Here is a 17,438-nt window from a genome sequence, read left to right as displayed (position 1 = left end):
ATAAAGGATTACCTAATAAATTATACAATAAAATTGATTCAATGTGAAAATGGGCATTAAGTACAAAAAGACAGATAAGGGAAACTAATTTTTCCCAAATTATGTCTTATTTAGGCAAGACTCATATATCTATAGCCCTGAGAGATTATGCCAATTGTATCTAAGACTAGAGCATATAAAATGTTGAGAAACAAAACTAAAGAAGTTCTTAAGAAATAAATATTGTGTGGAAGAAAGCATTTAGATTAATGTCAACACTAGTAGAAGAGGAAGAAAAGGAAGATGAGAGAGTGGAATTGGATAACACTAAGGATTTCTATAGTGATGTTGAGCAATTAGTGGAAATAGTGGAGAAAATGGATCAAGATAAGGAATTACAGATAGTAATTATCATCATGGAGGATGAAACCTCTACAAATACTATGCCCAATGTGACTATATTTTTCAAAGAGCCAAAAAAGATAAAGACTATCGAACAAGAGAAAGAGGAGCAAGCTCCAAAATCTATTAAAGATGCTTGGTTAGATACTATCAATCCAATTATTGTGCATATCATGGAGTATCCAAAGATTGGAGAGAAAGGAGTGGTTCAACAGGTAACTATATCAATAACAAAAACACCTTTTATTATTATTGATTGCAATGCACAATTACAAAAAAATACATTAGTCATAGATGTTGAGTGACACAGTGTATCTACATGTGAGGAGAAAAGAGATGGAGAGCCTACCAAGGAAGATCAAATCAAATAGGGTCATGTTGATGTGTAGAATGCTCAAGTAGAGAAATTTACTATAGGTGAATGAAGAGCACCAATATAAGGACCTCTTTCAAAGGGAATAAAGGAGACAGTGACATCAAGTATAGTAAGAACCAAGGAACAAGGTCAAGAGGAGAAGGAAATAGAGGAAGAGACATGATCAAGTGTAAGACCTTCTACACAAACTAAAGCTTAGAAAAGTGTTACACTTGAAAAATAGGTGACTACAACTTAGAAGGAGCTAGCTTGAGTAAGCATTGATGCTAGTTGTGAACAAGAACTGAAGAGACCAAATGTAGATGTTACATCACACTCACTACAACTAGCATTACCAAGTAGAAGCACGCCAAAGAAGAAAATGATGAAGAAGAAGGAAAGGTCACTTGGTAATCCAATAAAATTGAATGAATTTATAGTAATCCCCAAGTTTGACAATGATATCTTAACTTACGAGAAAATGCAAATATTGCAAGATCTTTTGGGGAAGAAGACCAAACAGGAAGAATTGAGAAGGAAACATCAATAGATATAGGTACTTCAAGAGATTAAGAATATCTTTTTTTATGCTTGTGATATCAAATATTTTGATGGGCAAGCCCTAATAATGGACCAATTAGTTCATATTATAGAGAATATAAATAATTATGACATTGATGCAAATGAGAAGTTATTGCAATGGTCTAAGAAGAAGTTTGAGAAGAAAGTTTTGGAGAAAGTGTGAGCTAAAATTTCTATTAGGAAAGTTGAACTTTCTAACCTTGTAAATAATCTAGAAGATGTGGTACAAAATGTTCAAACTTTTTATAAAACACAATGTGGTGTACCAAGGTTTACAAATGATATTGAAGATCAGGTTGAGAATTTACAGTTAGATCTGAATTCTATAGGATATTCTTTGAACATGGATGCAAGTTCAAGTTCTATTCATTATAATAGATTTTTTTTCTCAAGGGATATTGGCGTAATTGCAAGCCACATATGGCATAATGCAAGAAAAACTTATTACTATTTAGTCAATGTTGATACCTCATTTGGAGGTGGCGTAGAGAGAGTTATCATTAGAAAAAGAGAGCAAAAAGGAATCCACATCTCTCTACAACAAAAATTTTAGTTGACCTGATTGCTCAGCTAGAAATAAAGATTACAGTTTTGGAATCTATTAGATCGATTTGGGATAATGCACTTGAAATGGTTCATGATCACAAACCATTTTTGGACAAGTCTGGTTTGATCCCTTCACCCCAGCAGCCATGAGTGACAAAAACAAGGGAGAAATATCATAAGAAGGGGAAATTTCTATCAAGGGGGAAATGAAGATGTAAATGGATATGATCAAAGGTATGTAATGGATACTCATTTTGAAATCATAATATGTAAGAAGTCATGCATATATGTTGTATATATTGAAGTCTTTATGAAGACTGAGTCATAGTCTAAGGGGGAGTACATTTTCAGCTTTGGATGTAATGTTGGATCATGAAAAAGTATTTTTGCCACTAATGTCAAAGGGGGAGATTGTTGATTCCTAAGGTGTTTTGTCTATTAGCATCAAACACTTAGTCACTCATATGGAAGAGTTAGTCAATCATCACTATGACTAAGCCAACCTATTAAGGCTGAGCTATGTATATTAGTCTTGTTCATATTTTAGTTAAAACTGATCAATTTTTATTGTCGAGAAAGTCTATGGTCACTGAGTTCTCTTATTCATGTCAAGTGAGATAGAATGTTATTTAAGCTAAGCTATATAGAGTTAGTTCATGTTGAGTTGTATAGTAAATGCTAAGCATATAGAAGCCAAGGGACAACATTAAGATTTAGTCATGACCAAGCGTCAAAGAGTTCATGTGCCAAGCAAATCAATTTTGGTATATTTGTTTGGAATTGCATAAACACTGAGGTAAAACATTTTTGATTGGCTTAAAGCATGTGTTAATGATCAAGGAGTAATTTAAAGAGATGATTATGCTTTTTTTAAAGACATCAATCCCTATGCAAGGTGATTAATCAATTAGAAAAATGGAAGGTTTAAGCATAAAAGGGGTAAAACCTAGCATATTGACTTTGATCTAGAACATTCTCTAGTTGGATATAAAAGGAGGATCGAAACCCTGTATGTGTGTGTGTGTGTGTGTGTGTGTGCGCGCGCGCGCACGTACATGTGTGCGAGCGCGCGTGTGTGTGTGTGTGTGCACGCATGCGTGTTTGCGTGTGTGTGTGCCCATGCGTGCATGTGCATGTGCGTGTGCATGTGCGTTTGTTGGGATGCTTGAAGCAATGTTTGAAGGAGAATCAAACAATGCAACCAAGCATAGAAGTGAAGGGTAGAATAGAGATTTATCAAATTAGAGATCAAATCAAAGATTAGAAAAAGGAGATGCATAATCAACATACTAAGTGAACACCAAAAGATCAGGTATTGATACGTCCTAGATTTTTTTTAGGGTAAATTTCTTAACATAGTGGTCCTAAAAGACCTTTCTAAATCTCCTAATAAAGTGCCTACTTAGTTGTAAGTTTCAATCCTTTAACCAAGGTAGACTAAATAAGTCTTGTAAGCTCTTAACAAGGAAGACCCCTAATAGGGTAGATTATTAGAAGTGATCAAACTTGTAGCCCTAATAGAAAAAATTTATTGCTACAGTAGTGAAGATTTATGGGTGTCATCCCCACCCCAGTTTTACCTTCACCTTGGAGGGTTTTTGGGTTACCAAATCTTTGTGTTATATATGTTAATCATTTATTTTTATGTTTATAGATGTGATTAGTTATTAGATATAATACACCATTGTATTATATGTTTATGTGATTTATGATATTATTGAGATAAGGGTTTAAGTTGAATATATCAAATTTGATATCTCTTTCAATGGTTAAAAGTATTATAGATCTTAATTCATCCCCTCTCAATTTTTTACTTTTCCAATAGAGTTCCAATAGTTAATACATAAGTCATGTTTCCTATTAGTGTCAAACATTTAGTCATTTCCAAGGCAGAATTATTTGGCCATCACTACAACCAAGTCATCCTATATAGGCTAAGAAAAGGAATGAAGACTTATAAATATTCTAAGTCAAGTGTCAAGCAGTAGTTATTGTCGACATGATAATGGTCATCAAGTACTCACATGATTATCAAGAAATCAAAGATCACAATGGATGTTGAGTTATTTAGAGTTCAGTGGAAGCCAAGTGTTATATAAACTAAGTGATACAGTTAATGTCGACCTAGTGAAGGCCAAGGGACAACATGAAGAAAATGTTTATGCCGAGCATCAGAATGTTCAAATGCTAAGTAAACTAGTTTTGATATTTTTTTGGAATGTCCCAGACATTGAAGTAAACCATTTTTTCCAACTTAAATGCATGTTTTAATGATCAAGGAGTAAATCATGGAGGTGATTACATGTTTGGTTAAGGATAATTAATCCCTGTGCAAGGTGATTAGATGATCAAAAAAATGGAAGGACTAAGCAGAAAAAGAGATGGATCTAGATCATTGATTTTGATCTAGAAACTTCTACATTTAGTTGTAAGAAGAGGATCCAAACCCTAATTTCATATGCGTGCAAGAGAGATTGCAAGTTTGGATGCTAGAGACGAAGTTTGAAGGTGAATCAAATAGTGCGATTGAGTAGTTCAAGTGCAAAGAAAAGACATGTTAGATCAGTGAAAGGATTAAAGATTGTAAAGAGGAGATATGTTATTATCATTTGAAGTGAAAATCGAAGGATCAAGTAAATGATACATTCCAAAAAGTGTAGTCAAGGTAAATCTATTAACATAGTGGTTCTAAAAAACCTTTGTAAATATCTTAATAAAGTGCTTACTTAGTTGAAAGTTTTAAATCATTTAATCAAGGTAGACTATATAAGTCGTGTAAGATCCTAATAGGGTAGATCATCATAAGTGATCAAAATTTGTAGCTATAACAAGAAAACTTTATTGCTCTAGTAATGAAGATTTGTGGGTATCATCCCTACCCCGATTTTAACTTCACCTTGGAGGTTTTATGGGTAACCAAAATATTTTTGTTATGTGTTGATCATTTGCTTACATGTTTCATGGATGTGATTAGTTTTTAGATCTAATAAATCATAGTAGTAAATGCTTGTGTGATTTATGATATTGTTGAGACAAGGATTAGAGGTGAAGTTATCAAATTGATATCTATTGGAAAGGATTAAAGTTTTATAGATCTTGATTCAACCCCCCTCTTAGTATCTAAATTTCCAATTAATATTCCAAAATATTGAATGTACAAGGATGTATAAACCACAAACTAGGATAATAGTGGCATCTAATGGAGTAGTTCATACCTTTTAGAGGACTTATTAGAGAAGAATTTTGTATCTGAAACTATAATAACATATTTTCTAGGACAAAGAAAGAGTCATCAACATTTTTTGGGAAGAAACTTGGAACATACATGAACATTGTTATGTCAAAATGGGTGAAGGACCAAAGAGTCCTCAATTCAAAATCCCCAAGAAATTGATGCACATTTATTTTGAAATTGAGTATAGTGATATGGTGCTTCTCTTGAATAGGATCAAAAGAAGTATATAAGGTGCATTATTTGAAACACGGTTGTTTACCTAGATGGAAGAGATTTCACTCGGTGTAAAAATGATGAATTGGGCTAAATTGATTAGAGATAACCTAGATCTACAGTTGAGGGATTTGGAAATGACAAATACATTCTACATGAGCTTTTATGTAGCATAGATGCTGATTAGAAACATAAATTGTATGTGATTGATATACAAAGGAAAAGTAGGAAGTAAGAAATGATAATCAAAGGTGTACGATTGGTATCCCTAGTTGCAATTGTAGGAGAACAAGTGTTATATAAGAGCAAAGGATAAATTATCGATGCATCTCACCCATTTTCCACAATGAGGAATACACAAATGATTGTCAGGAACAATGGATTTAGTGGAGAAGTGTGGTTTTTGGTTCATTTAGGTTCAAATTTTTACATACATAAGAATCCAAGATTTTACATCCTATCCATACAAGCTTCCAAGATATTCAACTAACAAGGTGGAATTTCTTGAAGTGGTGAGACAATTCTTAAAATTCAATCTCATTCAAAAGGAGAAACATAGACCATGGTTATCCTATCCTATTTTAGCTGGCAAGATGATGGATTCATGTCCTACAACCCAAGAAATAGAGACAATATATATAGAATTATAGCTCTATTAACTTGACACATGTAAGCCTAGATCATACTTTGATCCTCTTTGTAAGATTCATTGAATGGAAGGGAGGATATATAAGCATAGGGTCGATCTAGAAGATTATTGGGAAAACCGCACAGATTGTTATATGGAATATGTGGTTTAGAGTGTTACTGGATTTCATTAAGAGATGTAACCTTTTTCTAGTGCCTAATCAAGTGAGAGATAATATACAACATGTGCTACTCTAATATAAGCTAGAAAAAGATAAGTCCCACCTTCAACCAAATTGGACATTGTCTGAGCTTATAATTTTGAATACATTGATGAACAAAGTGATAGACAATTCAAGATGGTGGATTGCCCAAAAAATGAGAAAGTTGAGAAAGAAAGGTACACCCCTAACATGTACCCTAAATTAGATGATGGTGATTCTTCTTCAAATGAAGATGTGGAAATGAAAAGTTATGAAGAAATTAACAACAGTGGAGAGGTTCAAATCTCAAGGAAAATGGAAGATGTGACTAAGAGTCCTCAAGAAAGGAGAATTTTCTAAAAAGAAATTACAAGCAAGGAATCCCAACATAAGAGGCAAAGGTGTACTACTACTTAGTCTACCATGATAATTTCATCTATTGGGGAGATAGACATGAATGATATTTTTGCTGCTGAAAATGAATCAAAGAAAAGGTCTAAGACAAAACTTTTATATCAAGTGACCCAAGATGATCATACATCATTACCATCAATATAGAAAAAGGATAAGGAATTAATTCAATCATCTTCAAACATAGATGTGAGAGAGGATTTGGGAGGATTTCACATTCCAAGTGAAAACAAGGGATTAGATGAAGATATTATTTTGGCCTTTAGAGGGGGTCATTTTTTAGATTACAATTAGAGGAAAGGTATAGTTACAGTCAAGTTGGTGGAGGAGAAAATAAATAGCTGGCAAGACTATGTTGAAGCTAATATACAATTTCTATTGAAGACATGAAGGATCTTTGTGTATTTTCAATATTTTGCATGGTTTCTACTTCTTTAGGTTCTATATTCAACAAAATTATTGACCACACATTTCACTATAGGAAAATTTCATATCATTGAGATTAGACAGTTTGCTAAAATAATAAAAACCAATCATTGAGATTACACATATTACTACAGGTCATAAAGTTAAAAATGATTCCTGGATCCCAATATATGTGAGAACATATCACCTCTATTTGTGCCTAATTTTCCAGTTTGAAAAAGAAGCTAGGGGTGACAAGAGTATTCAATATTAGAATAATATATCCTTCCAACTAGAAATAGAAGATGAATTATGATAAACCATTGGAAGTTCAAATAGGTGAGGAAAATTAAGCTCATCGTTAGTATAACATGAACTAGACTATTCAAGGATCATTTAGTTTATAGATTTGGTTGTTCTTTGGAAGGATCATTTGTTTTACAAATTTGAGTGTTCTTTAGAATTATTGTGTTGGAATGTTAAATAATCTGTATCAAATTTACTCCAAGGATGCCTAAATATTGCAATAAAGTCCAAAATAATAGTGCTTGGATTAATGAGTTGAATGGAAAGTGGAAAGGATTTGAGCAAAAATTTGAATTGATCTTTAGGCGAGAATATGGAGAAAATGAGAATCGAGGAACAAGTTGCAGATGTAGAGTAGAAAAAGGAGGGGCAAGATGCCTCAAAGGATGGGGACCCACATGATCTATAGCCACACCCAAGTGAAAAGTGTCATCCTATTCCTAGGTCTTCAAGAGGAGGGACCCCAAGGGCTTGGGGTCATTGGTCAAATCTCTTTAGGGTTGAGTTGATAGGTAAGTCGACCTTTCCCAAAATCATCAATAAATTTGATAAGGAGAAGGGAATCTTTGCTCTAGAAGTCTCCAAAGAAATTATCAACCATAATATCATGAGTATGGTGACTACCCTAGTGGGAAAATTCATTTTCCCTAGACCCAACATGGATCCGGTAAGGATCTTTGCCAGGAACAAATGGGAGCTAAAAGGGCATGTTGAGGTAACTACCATGACTAAGGGTTCTATGACTTTTGAGTTCTCATGCTCAAAGGACTACTCTAGAATCTTGTGTGTGGGAAACTAGTCTTTGGGCAAGTCTACTCTCATCCTCCAAAAGTGGACTTCTAACTTGGATCTGAACAATGACTTCCTAACCTTGGCCTCAGTTTGGATTAGGTTGCCTAAACTACCTTTAGAATATTAGCATGAGGATGTTTTTGATGGTATAGCCAGATCCTTTAGAGAACTTTTGTCTATTGATCCTATCACTGCAGCCAAGAAAAGGATCACATATGCCAGAATATGTGTTGGGGTGACTTAGGGACAGGATATGCCCCAAGTGATTGAATTTCAATCTCGTTTGGGAAGAAGGTTTTAGTAGATCGACTATGAAAGTGTCCCTTTTGCATGTTTCCATTACAAAAAGGTAAGCCATAAAGTGAGTACCTGCCTAATATTCAAAGGGAAAGGAAAGTCTGGCATAGCCCAAAAAAAAGTAAGCATGAACAAAGTTAATGCACCCAAAAAAGTATGGATGGATAAAAATGCTAATAACAAGAACACAGGGGTCGCATTAGGGAAAGATAGTAGGGACAAGTTAGTGGTTAAAGATAGCCCTTCAGATGTCTTAGCTCCTAGGAACACAAATATAGTGGGTGCAATAGGAAATGATAGGAGGGATAAGCCTAATGATAGAGAAAATGTTCTGGAGAAGTTGGTTTGCCCTCTTCATAGCAATGAAGTCACTACTATTCCTGAATTTGTAGGGAAGGGGGGATTTCCTCTCCTGAGAAGAATGGTTTGAACAAGGCTTTGAATTCAAAAGAGATGGAGCAAGATTTATTTTTTGTCCTAGATTCCCTAACGGGATCTATTGGAGAGCTTCCAGATCCTCCTCTTTCCTAGGAATCCAACACCAGCCTGGTAAATCGGGTATCTCCTAAGACTGTGAACCGAATCCTTGAAAGACTTTCAGCCACAACCCTGGGGCACCTTGCCAGATTGGAATCTCTCTTTGATAACTGTAAGGAGGAAAATGAGACTCCTTAGACTTCGGTCAAGCATAGAAAGAAGAATAGTTGTGATCATTCACTAGCCTCTCTAGCTACCACTAGGAGCATGGTGAAAGCTGATATTGGAAAAAAATCCAACAATTCAGGAAAGAAAAATAAGAACCAATTCAGAAAGGAAGAATAAGAAGAAATATTATGGATGGGACATAAAGAACCATCCAAGAATCATTCTCATCAATCAAAGCATGAAGATCATTTCCTAGAAAATTTGTAGACTCAATGGAATCCATAAACAGGAGATATTTAGGAATATGGTAAGGGACCATAGGCCAGATGTTTTTTAATTTAGGAAACCAAAATGAAAAAGGATAAGATAGAGATGATTTTTTTGGTAAAAGAATGAGAAATTCTGCCATGGACTTGGAGGGTGCTTCGAGAGGTCTTCTCACTATTTGGAAGGACTCGCTAGAGGCTACCATCCTTTATAATGAAGGTAACATTCTGCTTATGAACTTTTTCAACTCTCTAGATCAAACTAGCTGGGTTTTGTTGAATCTTTATGCTCTAAACACCTGGAATTGTAGAAGGATTTTTTGGATCAAAATTTGAAATTTGTCTTTTAACTTAGGTGATACCAAATGCATTGTTGTGGGAGATTTTAATACTCCTCTCCTAGCAACGGATAAGTTAGGAGGGCTTCTACCTGATGTTGAAAGCAGAAAACACTTGGTTGATCTAATTAGGGGTCTAGCTCTTCTTGATGTAGACCTTGGTGGCTACAAGTTCACTTGGTCCAACAGGAGAATTGGCCAAGCTTGCATTTAGGTTAGATTAGACAGAGCTCTAATTTCTTTGGATTGGCTGGGCAACTTCCACTATAAGCTTTTTTCTCTTATGCAGCTTGGTTCAGACCATTCCCTAATCTCCCTTACCCTGGACAAAACCAATAGAAAGAAGGCTTTTCCCTTCAAATTTGAGAAAATGTGAATGCCACATCCTAATTTGCACAATGAAATTAAATATTGGTGGGATATTGAGGTGGATGGGACTGTGATGTATAGGGTTGCTAAGAAACTTAGATATATTAAATCTAAGATTCGCAAGAGGAAAAAATTTGACTTTGGAAACATATTCTAGGACAAAGAAAAGATTTTGGGGAATTTGGTAGAGGTTCATAATGGTATCTAAGCCTAGGGATATGATGATATATCTCTTAACATTGAGAAAGAAATCCTAATTGAGCTTCATAACATTGTTGGGAAAGAGGAGATGTTTTGGAGGCAAAGGTCTAGAGCTGTTTGGCTTAAGGAAGGTGACAAAAATTCAATATTCTTCCACCTATCAACTATGAAACACTGGGAAACCAACAGAATCAACAAGATTAAAAAGGGGAATGAGACTTTTAAAGATGATAATTTGATTGCCAAGGAAGCTGTAAGGTATTTCTTTGCGATGCTCTCTAAAGACCTCAACTTGGTTATGGAGGATCAGAATGAGCTTATCAACTCCATCCCTAAAATCATTGGTAATGATCAAAATTGGGAGTTACTGGCCATCCCCAAGTATGAGGAAATTAAAAAGGTTGTTTTTGATCCTAATGGCTTCCTTTCCTTCTTCTTTCAGCAGTACTAGGATATCATTCATGATGATATTGTTCAAGCTGTCTAGGAATTCTTCAGTGCTAGATACCTTTTGAAAGAAGTTAATGCTACCTTTTTGGTTCTCATTCCTAAGATTTTCGGGGTGGATACCTTTGGTTCTTTTAGGCCCATTAGTCTCTACAATTCCTTTTATAAGGTTTTTGTGAAAGTTCTTGCCAATAGACTTATCAACATCTTGCTGGCTATTATTTCTCCCCAACAGTCAAGCTTTGTCCCTGGTAGACAAATTTTGGACTCCATTATGGAAGTCCATGAGGTTATCCATACTTTGGAAGCAGGGAAATAGGAGGGTTTTCTTCTCAAGATGGATCTCTCTAAGGCTTATGACAGGGTGGACTGAGGGTTTTTGGATAGTATTCTTGATGCTTTTGGTTTCAACTCTAAAGTGAGGAAGTTGTTCTCCCAACTGTTTTCTACTCGTACCTTTGTTGTCTTGGTGGATGGTGCCCCCTTAGATTTTTTTAAACCCTCAAGAGGTCTTTGCAGGGAGATCCTTTATCCCCCATCCTCTTTATCATTATGGCTGAAGGCCTTGGTAGGCTCATTCACTCTAGGAGGAGGAGAGGGGTTCTGGTGGGTTTGAAACCTTCCTCTAGCCCTTCAATTTTTACTCACCAAAAGTTTGTTGATGATACTATTATGGGGGGTGAATCCTCTGTGAAGGAAGCTAGATCTAAAAAAAAAATCCTAGATAGTTACTCTAGGGAATCTGGCTAGCTTATTAATTGGGAGAAAAACTCAATTTTTTCTTCAATACCCTATCTAGAAGGGAGAAGAAGATTGCTGATATTTTGGGGTGTGAGGCTAGTAAGCTCCCATCTACTTATTTAGGTCTTCCCTTGGGGCTTATGCCTCTCAACTCTTTCTAGGATAATCTTGTTGACATAATCAATAGGAAGCTAGCTAATGGAAAGGTATTACTTTGAGCCAGGCAGGTAAAGTTATTTTGATTAAATCTACTCTTCACAACTTACCGAGTTATGCCCTTAGACTTTTTTCTATTCCTTCTAAGGTGGAAATCCACCTTGAAGCTATTCAAAGGAACTTCATGTGGTTGGGGCCTAATGAAAGAAAAAAATACCCAAGGACTCTATTTGCAAATCTAAGAAGCATGGAGGTTTGGGGATCCACAAGTTGAAATAGTTCAACACTGCCCTTCAAGCTAAATAGATTTGGAGAATTTTCAACAACATTGGTGAATGGAGAGATATTTTGTTGTCTAAATATGCTAACAACCTCAATCTTAAATAGTTCATCAATAGAGTGACTCACCCCTTTGGCTCCTTCATCTGGAATGGTTTGATGCAATCTAAGAACTTAGCTTTTGGTAAAGCCAAGTGGTATGTGAGTAATGGTGAGATATCAACTTTTGGCTAGATGATTGGCTTAGCTCTGGTCCTCTTTGGGATAATGAGGATTTTAATAGATGGGCCAATGTTTGCATTAAAAGATATGGGAGTAAGGTGAGTGATTATAGATTCAACAATAGGTGGATTGACCTATCTAAGGCTTCAAAGGACCTGAAGCTACTGATGGACCTATTTAGACATATTACTTTATCTCACAATAAAGATGCTATTGTTTGGGGGGAAACAATGAATGGTCTTTATTCTGTGGCTTCTGGCTATGAGTCTCTACATTTACAGGACTAGACCCTGGTCTGGGCTAAATCCTGGTTCCCTTGCCTTATTCCAAAGATCAACTTCTTCTTGTAGACCCTTCTCCAAAACCACATCCTCACTATGGACAACCTCATGAAAAGAGGTAACACAATGCCAAATAGGTGTATTTTATGTAAAAATAACAGTGAGAGTGTTAATTTTTTTTTTACATTGTGTGGTGCCTCTCCAATTTGACTTCTGTAAGTCATCCTGATGGAAGCAATCTTGATGATCTTTTGTTGTGATGGATCATGATTGTGACCCTGAGTGGTCTACACCATTGAGGTGTTTGGATTTATGTTTCTGTATCAGTTGCTTTGTTTATGCTTTTGACTGATCTATGAGATTATGATGTGATTTATGGTTCACTGAGGCTTGTGCCAGTGGTTACCAGGATTGATGTGCTATCGTAAGGTTGTTCTGTGATTACCTTGAGATGTGTGCAGAGATTGCATTGTGTTCTATTATCATGCTAGACTGGACTAGGTTCCTATAGCAGTGGTTAGTCATGTTTTTGACTATGTTTACTTATGTGTTTTAAGTGCCCTTTTTAATGCAGAGTAATCAATCTTTACTAAATGCATTAATGATTAGAAATGGATTGTTCATGTGGGATTATTTGGTTATGTGTTGCGGACATTTACCTTGTTATATTTCTGATTAGAGAGATATTTGTTACTCATGTTATGTTTACATTTGAGAGGACCTAAAGGTCAAATGTTACACTTTGATTCCAGTATCATGGATTTTAGACTACTATGTTGTTTAGTTAATCATATTGCATGATGATGCCATTTTGAGATGACAGTGTGTTTTATGATGATATCTGGTTATCTGGTATTTAGACATACCTCTGATTTTGTTATGTGATGGATTTAATGCTATGGTTATTTACTTTGATCCTGCGTCGCTATGCCTTATGCGAATGTGAGTGATGTAAATAGATTATTTTAATATAATTAAATAAATGGTTAAATTAGGTGATTTAACGCATTATTGCATCAGCTATTTTATTATATGCAATTGCACTTGATCGTGTTGTTTAGTGTGCAGGATTTAAATCCCTGGCAGTGGCACATGGAGTTAGTGATTCATCCTTTCATATTTTACCAATGTTGTCCTTATATGGTCGACATATCCTTAATTAAATGTTTAAATTAAACCTTTTGATGATTATTAAATCTGAACTCATTTGCATTATGTGATTAGACCAGTAAGCGTGTCTGTGCATTTAGAGGTTCGCATTGTCGTGAAAGCTGTTTAGGTGATTTCTATGTTTTTGGGTTTTTGGGCTTTTTAATTGATGTATTTTAATTTCTGGCAGCTTTGCCATAGATGAATTCTTATTTATAGGAATAGCCTATTTTCGTTTGGGTCGATTCAGGGTTTAACTAGATTGGCTGGTTAAATGCCCTAATCGATTATTCACCCAAAAAGTGAATAAGTATCCAAAAAGGAATTTAATTCCTCACTTCTCACTTTCAAATTGGAAAGTTGGAGAGTAAAACAAAAAATCCTCATCATGGGGATTTACTGTTTTGTTCATTGTGGGAGCTACGGGCATGGGATCATCGTGAGGTTGGGCTCGTTGGATCTAGCTTGAGGAAACCTTGGATCGCTGCAATTTTCAGCCACTTCTGCGAGCGTTTTATTTTTTTGTTCAGTTTTTCGTTTTGCCCTTTTGGCTGTGAGGTTGGGCTTTCCCCTTTTATTGTTTCGGCTCCATTTCTGCTTCTGTTTTCGGTAGCCGTTTGGTTGGAGGTTGAGAACTAGTGTTCCCCTCCATTTCTGTATGTTAGTTCTACCCAGTTGGGCGGGTATGAACATTTCCTTATTTTTTGTAATGAGGGTTTGGGATTTTGCACCGTTATGCTGACCATTTTTGCATACGGTGTTCGATTCCATTTATTTTTGGATTTTTGGGGTTTTTGAACTCAAAGGTCAAATGGGTTTTAATTTTGAAGTTTTTTAAAATTTGAGGTTTTTACCTCTTTTTGCATGCCACCCTGTCTTCTCAGGTTTTTTTGGCACAATGTGGGTTGTGGACCTTGATGATCCCATTTGGATATCAGTAAGACCACTTTTGCACTTTTATGTTGCATTGGGATGCATGTTACATTCGTACTCCAAACATTGTGTTCGGTTGAGTGATTTTATACCTGTTGTTATTGTTTCTTTTAGACCTTTGCTTTGTTTCTTGGATGCTAGGATTCATGTAGAATCCATACTCTCGGATTGAGGCCAGTTGAGTAAGTTCATAACTTTTGGTCTTGTTGCATCATTAGGATTCGTGTAGAATCCATACTCTCAGATTGAGGCCGGTTGAGTGATTTTATGATGTATGGTTTTATTGGCTTTGGGATTCATGTATAATCTGTCCTCTTGAGTTGCTTTTAGTTGGGTGTTTGTTTTGCATTGTGTTCTCATTACTATCCTTGTGTTATGATCTTCGTGATGGTGGTGCGCCACACATGAGTACGTGCACGTACGTTTGTCGGAGGACTTGTAGGTCTCGACCTTCCATGTGTTTTTTGGAAGTTGTGATCATTGGGGTTGGGATGGGAGTACACATGCCCACGGGCACTTGTCGTAGGATGAGCATGGGTAAGGTAGGGTAGCGTATGGAGGGGGCTTCTTTCTCGTAGCCCGACGATCATGGCATCATGGGTTGGTAGAGGAAGCTTTATATAAGTGATAATTAAACAAAATGTGTGACTAGTAATAAAAATTAAGATAATAAAATGTGTGAGCACCCGATTAAGTTCGAGGACACAATGTGTGAGCACTCGTTTAAGTTTGAGGAAACACAATCCAAGCTTGGGCTTTTTGATGCCAAGCGACTCTCCATGATGTCAGCCCCTACTTAGTAGCCTTTTGAGTGTCTGACCAGGACCTGTACTCCTTGCATTGTCTTAGGTTCTTGGATGCAGCCATCATACTGTCTGGCGTGAGTGTTAGCCATGGATGTTGTTTTTGTGTGTTTGTGGTTGGATCATTATTTCCATCAGCATGACGGGTGTGGACCTATGGGTTTCACATGGTTGGGAGGCGTAGCTACCTTCACCATTGCTAGAGACTGGTGTACAGAGATGGCCTTGTCCTAGTGTGACCGTTGCTGGATGTTTTCACTTGGTACTTCAGGTTTTAGAGTATGCTTTCTCGTGATTTATGCTTTCTTTGGAATGCTTAGATATCATGTTAGTTTACTTGACGCATTCCCTTATCATGATGTTTAGCATATGATTAGATGATGTTATTTGATTTAGTAGTATATATGTTGCTTATTGCTATTTAGCATGTGATAGGTGATGTTATCTAATGTAGGATTATCTTATGCTTTACTACTAGCATGTTAGATTTCCTTATGCTTATATTGTTGCATGTTTTAGTAGTAACGTCCTTATTATGATAGTACTGATGATTTGGTCAATGGCTTGGAATGTTATGCGCGGGGGATGGCTAGGATCCATGATGGTCTTATGATGCTATTGATGGTTGGGAGGAACCGCGTACTTAGTTTGTTTGTTCAGTTCATTGCGATGTTGCTTTTGTTCTCTACGATTTTTATTTCAGTGTGTTCTTTGCTGCTATAGTTTAGATGGATAGATGTTCTTCATTTTGTGTTGTTCTTGCACTCGAGTGTTCATTCCTCAATTCACGTGGATCCGGTACTCCCTGGTGTGGAGGTTCTTTGGTCTGTTTTTCCCCTTTCTAAGTTCTAGAAGTGTTTTTGTTTTCTATGGGCGACATTTGTTTAGCATGGTGTGACACTTTAAAAAGTATCGCACGCCTATGCAAACTATGTTGTACGACACTATAAAGTATCACACGCCTTCTTGAGAAATGTCATACGACACTGGAAGAGTGTCGCATACCTTCTTGAGAAATGTCGTACGATGCTGTAATGTGTTGCATGCCTTTTTGAGAAATGTTGTACGAAACTGGAAGAGTGTCACACGCCTTAAGGGGAAGTGTCGCCCTCCCTTAGTAAAAGTGTCACACAATTTTTGTGAAAAATCTACGCGTGCAATCAACAAGCACTTTTCTTCATGATCGAAACTTTCTGAGAGTTGTTTTGGATACCCTTTTGGGCATTCTTTGACCCTTTGTTGTCGCTTTTTGAATTCTGTCGGTTTCTCTTGAAATCCAATTTTCGTGTTTCTATTTTTATCTCTTGGCGTTTAAAATATATCATTTAAGTATATATTTTAATATATGCGATGAATCTTTTGAGACAGGTTTCAGACCTCTCGGAGATAAGTTATGGATTTTAGGAAATTTTAGGGCTTTAGGATTTTAGGCTTAGCCAAATTTCAAGTTTTTTCATTTTACCCCAGCTTGGTGTTTTGTTGATGAGTGGTTGTTTCTTGTGCCCTCATCATGTGCATTGTCGTTGTTGGTTTTGTTTGTGTGTGTCAGTTTGGTAGTGGTGTTTGGAGATTCGTTGGTTGATGGGATTGTGGTGAAGTCTTCTGTTGCGATCGTTGTGATCCCTATATGATGTTGTCTTGTGCATTCATACTTGTAAAAAAAAAAATTTCTTGGCTTGTATTTCATCCTTGTTTCCAAGGATCTCCAAGCAAGGCATTACACATTGCAGTTTCATTTTATCTATTTGGTCTCTTCTCCTATCTTTTAAAAAACTTTCCTAGTGTTTCCCCTCCAACATACTAGAGCTCTTTGTTCAATGGCAATCTAGGTTGGATGTTACAGACTCCAAGACATTATAGCTACGGGCCTTACCCCATGTTTGCTAGGCAGTGTGGAAGGAGAGGAACAATTGCATCCTTAGGGACAAGGAGTCAAATGAAAAGGTGGTTTTCCAAAAATGTTTTAATGCTCTGTTGGGAAATTTCACCAATTCTAAGGGTCCCATCCCCACTCTCAATTCTAAGGTCCGAGATAAAAGAGAGGGATTCTATAGGTCTCTCTTGCCTAAGGGCTAGTTCAAGGCCAATTTTGATGGGGCTGCTAAAGGCAACTCAGGAAAAGCTAGGGTGGGTGGCATCATAAGAAATGAGCATGGAAAGGGTATTGCTGCCTTCACTACCCCCATTGGGATCCAAACCAATCATTATGCTAAGGCCATTGCAGCTCATTGGACTATCAAGTTAGCTAAGGAAAT

The sequence above is a fragment of the Cupressus sempervirens genome, chromosome 10 (genome assembly GCF_028749045.1).
Source record: "Cupressus sempervirens isolate cs-2001-9-10 chromosome 10, ASM2874904v1, whole genome shotgun sequence".
Classification (NCBI taxonomy): domain Eukaryota; kingdom Viridiplantae; phylum Streptophyta; class Pinopsida; order Cupressales; family Cupressaceae; genus Cupressus; species Cupressus sempervirens.
Note: the sequence above shows the minus strand (reverse complement) of the source record.